Source organism: Condylura cristata, unplaced genomic scaffold, assembly GCF_000260355.1.
Source record: "Condylura cristata isolate star-nosed mole 26May11 unplaced genomic scaffold, ConCri1.0 scaffold00017, whole genome shotgun sequence".
In the NCBI taxonomy this organism is placed as follows: domain Eukaryota; kingdom Metazoa; phylum Chordata; class Mammalia; order Eulipotyphla; family Talpidae; genus Condylura; species Condylura cristata.
The window spans coordinates 19,590,653-19,596,652 of NW_004567118.1; the positions used below are offsets into that span (position 1 = coordinate 19,590,653).

General features: G+C 47.5%; 1 protein-coding gene across 2 annotated transcripts in view; it reads right to left on the minus strand.

Moving 5' to 3' along the window:
* LOC101622337 (constitutive coactivator of PPAR-gamma-like protein 1) overlaps positions 1–6,000 on the minus strand; it is a 79,392-nt gene that overhangs the window by 72,776 nt on the left and 616 nt on the right. The window lies entirely within an intron of this gene.

Genomic DNA, 6,000 nt, shown 5'->3' on the forward strand with positions numbered 1-6,000 from the left:
AGTTCCAAACATTACCAGGGAAGACTTTAACAAGCCCAGCCCCCCAAAATGTCACTAGTGAAGGTCATCCCTCCCTGTAATCTCTCTCCTCCAGGGTTGGCCAGTAAACTCACACAGACATCTGCTAAATGAAGAACTCGCCAGGAAGGGAATATAAGACATTTAATGTGAAGAAACAGAACTCATATAACTGATCCAGGTATATAAGTAGAACAAATGCCTTGATTAAAAAGCGAAGCGCTAGTCCTAAACATAAAAAGGACAGAGGAGTAAATCCTGGTCGCTGGGCTCCCACAGCAAGTGGTCTGGCCAGGCAGGGCATGGTGGCAGCTCAGGGAAGCACCTGCAAGAAAGGACCTGCAGATACAGGTGATGCTGTTACTCCCAGTCCTCCTAGGATCACCAGAAGAGGTCCAAGAAGGACGCTTGCATTTGACAAGGACTTTAAAAGTATGAGTGTTAAGCACAGTGGGTAGTTAGACAAGGGAGCAACAGCCACGAAGTCGGGAGTAAACATCTGGAGAGACAACACAGCTTGGTGTAGAGTGTGGGAGAGAACCAAAGAGGAACCATGCTGCATGAAGGCAGATGGAAGGCTCCGACTGCAGAACGGTCTGGACGTCTGAACTAAGGAGTTCGGAAGAAGGTTTTGCCTGTTATCACTGGCAGGCTCAGCAGAGGACAGAAGAGGAGAGGGGAAAGTGAAAGAGGAAGAGGAGCAGGTCAGCAGGCTAGAGAGGGATGTGTAACTGGAGGCTCAGACTGACAGCCTGGCTACACCAATTACCAGGTCCCAGCTCCAGAGCAGGCAACATGAGACACATGATTCTGGAATTAAAGGGTCTGAAGCCACACACAGGATGAGAATGTTGTGTATGTATTGGACGAGATGTAGCAGGAACCATCTCTAAGTGCGAAAAAACCAGGTGCTTAAGTCTTGGAGGACAAAATGTGTGCCTGAAGCCATCAGCTGTTCAAAGCTTCTGTGGATGGTACTGACCGCAAAAGAAATATTGGGGCTTAAGAAGGAAGAACTCATAGTGGAGAAGGGCAAGAATGGTGCCTTTATGGAAAGTCCTGTTTCAGTAACCCCAGGAATGAAGTAACAGGTTCAAGGAGGAGAATGGAAAAGAATGGGCTCTGACATGTCTAACTTTAAACAAAAAGGCAAAGATTTGGACAAGGATGACAAATGGTCACAAAGACTGTTGCTGCAATCACAATCAGGGTGTGGCTAAAGAGCTGAGTTAAACTTGGAGTCCATTTTGCTTAGCTTAAACCGTATTTTTTAAACAGGGTAACTTCAAAATCTGAATTTCTGACTTTCTTTAAAAATCTGGAGGCCTGGCCATGTATCTTTTAAAACATCCCCACCCTGGATACCAAGTATGTGCCTGTGTGTGCCATTTTGTAGAAGTTTGTTGTTGGATAAATTAGGGGCCACTATGCAAGCGTTGTTTGTATCAGATCCCTACATACAGACACAGGAAAAAATTTCCATACTTATAAAATGCAAATCACTGCATATTCTATTGTGTGATGTTAATGTTAAAATTAAAGCTATATTTCCATAATAGGTAATATAAAATGCACATAGGCAACCACTGTAGAAAATGATACGGTGCCATTTAATGATCCTGCAATTCTATTCCTGGCTGTATACCCAAAAGAATTGAAATCACATCTTGGTATACCCATGTTCAAAGTAGCATTATTCATGATTCACAACAGCCAAAAATAGGGATAACCTAAATATCCCCCAGGCAGAAGAATGGGTAAACAAAATGTGGTCCACCTACATAATGGAATATTATTCAGCCTTAAAAAGGAATGGGATTCTGACACAATGTTACAACATGAATGAAACTTGAGGGCACTGTGCCCAGTAAAATAAATGACAAAACTGGTAGTACACAAAAGGAAATAAATATTTCAAAATAAGTATGTTAAATGGATGACCAACTTCAGTTCTACAGTAGACCAGTCACTCCCTGGTCACTTTGAGGTCTTTCAGAATATGATATAGTGCTAGTTTGTACTGTATACACAAACATCACTCCACATTCTCAGTGGGACAAATAGTGGAGGTGCTCTGCTATCAGATTTGACCTGGGCATGAACTGAAGGTGGGCACACACCCAGGAGTTCTTACACAACAAGAAACTGAACTTTGACTCTAGCAGGATACTTCCTTCTGAAGAGGGGACTGACTACATGTCCCCAGATGTCCCTTACTCAGCAGGCCATTCCCTTCACATACAAAATGGAGTGTCAAAAACCCAGCAGGACCTGGCACCTTCTAAGTCTGCCACCACCTTACCAGAATCACAAGGAAACAAATCACTACTCCCAAATCACAAGCCGCACAGGATCACATATTCTCCCACTCACCTGAGACCTATAAAGCCCACCAGACCCTGGTTCAGGTCAGACAAAAAGGTGCATACTACACCTAAAGACCACACGGCTCTCACAGAAACATTCAGGAAAACCCAGGATTTCTTGCCACCAACATTTTTAAATCAACACCGATCCCTCACGGAAGTTTCAAAGGTTATAATGACTCAGGGCACATAATAGGAAAAATTCTGAACTTGTAGGATCTAAGCACAGTGGAAGTGAGAAAGTGACCAAAGCAGGTTATCCACAGTGGGGCAACTTCAAATGGCCAAGAAACGCAATTATTCCTGCACAAAATTGCCAATTACCTTGCCTCAAAGATTTATTCTTCTAAGTCAAAAGACTCGTCTGCACAAGGATGACAGGAAATAAGCCTTTTTGTCAGACTACAGAACATGAAAAGGCCATTAAATGGTCAATTTTCTCCAGAGAAACCTCATATACCTGGCATTATAGAATAAAAATGTTCATGTCAATTCTTCTGCCAACTTTTAATCTTTTAGAAAATACAAAATACACTGTCAAATTAACTTTTAGTCACCTGCGACATAGTTCTGATTTTAAAACACATCCCAGCACCACAAGTATACACAGCACCCAAGCACAGAGGTCTTCCTGCGACCCTCCTCCCCCGCCTCTTGGGTAGCCACCCACCAGGCCCCAGCAGTTTTACCTTCCCAAGAATGTTACATGAACAGCATTCATATCCCTCTTCTTTCACGCCACACAAACCCTCCAAGATTCACCCAGGTTGCTATATATCACCTTCCTTCTCTGCCTGCTAAGAAGTTCTGTGTGGTACAGAGGTGCCACAGCTTAGCTGCCCACCTATTGGAGGATAAGTGGACGGAGTCTAGTTGATGGCTGTTACGAGTGAAACTGCTGTGACCATTCAAGTTGGGTTCTTGTGAACAAGTTTCCTTAGGTAAATGCCCAGCAGAAGGATTGCTGGCTTGATGGTACAGTAACTGTGTGTTCAACTTTATAAAAAAAGCCAAGAGCTGATTTCCAGGTGGCTGCCCTCCTTTGATCCCATCAGCAGTGGACAGTTCCAGTTGTTCAGTGTTACTGCCAGCACTTGCAGCCAGAACTGCTGATTTTAGACATTCTAGCAGGTATTCAGTGATATATCATCATAGTTATAAATTAAACATTTTAATGGCCACCTTTTAAAAAGAATACACACTGCTTCACTCCCTCACAGAATGCTGAACAGAATTTTTTTCTAACAGAATCATCCTGTAAAGTGAGCACTGTACTCCCCTCAGGGGAAATGAAGCAACTCCCTAATAGCTCCAGAATTCTGTCTGTTGGTTATAACTTTTCTCACCTGCCCGTTCCGGGGCGCTTCTGCCACTACTGGTCTCCTCTGAAAGCCTCCTTCTCCTCTCAGCTTATAAACAGGCAACTTTATCAAAAAATGAGAGTGGTGATTGAGGAAGAGAATGTAATGTTTCCTCTTCCATGAGGAAAGACATCACTTTTCTTTCTTTTGGGGGGAGCGAGAAGGAGGATGTCACTATATTTAAAACTCCTGCTCTCTCTTTAGGATGCGGATACATTTTTATAGCAAAATTCTTGGGCATTTTCCCAAAATATGAGACAGTCAAGTAAAGGGGTCAGTAAATCAATGACTCACTACTACGTTAGTCTATATAATGCCCAAGCAGGGGTTAAAAGCTTATCTAAAACAAAAACAAACCAAAAAAACTTATCTAAAACAAAATATGTGCAGACAAAATTAGCCCATGTCCAGAAACCTATATGGAAGAAAGTACCTTAAATCTATTATAATCCTAGTTTCCAAACACTTGCTCATACATTGGTCAAAATCCTGAGCATATAGTGGGTACAGATTACATTCACGGGGGAAAGTTTAAATCAATCTTACAATTAAAAAGGAGCTCAGCCGTTCTGAGTACACACTGACACTAGCCTTAATATTTAGAGAGCTCCTCTGGATGTCTTGCCTAGTGAGCTCACCCTATTACTGCAGGGTGGTATGAACCCCTAAACTCTTCATGGCATCTTCTGCAGATAAGCACACCTGGGAAAGGCTCTGCCTTCTTGCCCAGGGAGTCAGGCTGAGCAATGCCAGCAACAGACCCTGGCGCCTCCCCAGCTTCTCCGGGGACGCCTGTCTCTGCCAAGTACACAGACCAATGGCCGCCCCACCGCGCCGCCCCGCACAGGGAGCCCTCGCACCAATGGCAGCAGGCGGGTGGGACTTCCGCCAGCACTCTAGGCTGAGCAGCCACCATCTCAGCAAGGCAGCAGGCCGCACTACCAGGAGTTTGGGTTTCACAAACTTTGAGCTCAGGCACAGTTAAAGCATAAATAAAGAAATGGCAAACAAGCTAGAAAGCAGAGCTGCCTGAGCCAGGACGCCAGACCGCCCCTCAAAGACTTTAAAGAAAAGCCACAGAAGAGGAAGTAATCAGACTCAAGTCAGGGTGTCCTGGATGCTTCTCTGGTGTCACTGCTGGGTCCTGAGGCTCCCCTGGCCCCCATTCAGGGAACCCTGTGCCACAGGGGCGACAAAGCACCTGACAGAGCAGCTCTGATTACCCAGGTGCCTGGCAGTGGCCAGCACCCACCTGCACCAGGGGGCCCTGGAGGCTGCACACTCTGGCTTTGACTCAATTCTACTCTTAAGAGACACAAAACCCAAGCCTTCCACACAGTCAGCGAGAGAACTTGCCAACATTCCATCGAGCTTTACGATTCTCTGAAATCTCTCACACACAAAAATAATCAGTTAATTTCCCTAAAACTGTTCTCCTACAAGGAACCTGGACCCAGCCCCGCACAGGAGGCCTACTCCACAGGCCTCCCACCAGCTCACTGCCAAAGCCCAGAGCTGGGCTTAGTGGGGAGACATGTGGCCCCCACACTAGTGGGAACCTCTCCCATCACCACGGAGCCCCGTGCTCCCACAAAAACCTGTTGCTGTTCAAAAACAAAATTCCATAAGGAGTAGCTCCTCAAAGTTCAGATTCGTGACCTGTCAGCTTCAGAAGGTGGGAAAAGCACTCCGGGTATCCGGGAAGGGTCTCGGCAAGACCCCCACCAAGCCCTCGGCGTTCCAGGGCTATCCTGCCTGCAAACAGGGGAAGCCTGCGCCTTGCCCCGCGGTCCAGGTGCGTTTACCTAGGGCTCCACTAGGAGAGGGACGAGCTGAGGGCCGGGGCCTACACCTGGAGCCTTCGAGACCCGGGCCCCAGAACCAGCTTTACCCCGGCCCACGCCCACTCTGAACCGGTACCCAGGACCCCCGTCCCCGCGACCCCGGATCCAGATCGAAGCCCATCCCTACTCTGAATCTGGTTCCCCCACACCGCCATCCAACCCCAACTCCTGGCTCCAGACCCCGGCCCGCTCAGAACTTGGTCTCCCAGGCCCCACCCCGGCGCTAACTCCGACCCCGGCCCCTCCATGGCCCTCATTCCCAGCACCCGGCACCCAGCCCACAGGATCCAGGCCCTGCCCGACCCGACCGTGGCCCACACCGACCCCGGCCGCAGCAGACCCCGCTCCCCACCCAGGGAGCCGCAGACCCTAGACCCCGCCTCCTCGTCGCCCCCGCCCCGTCCCTGCGCC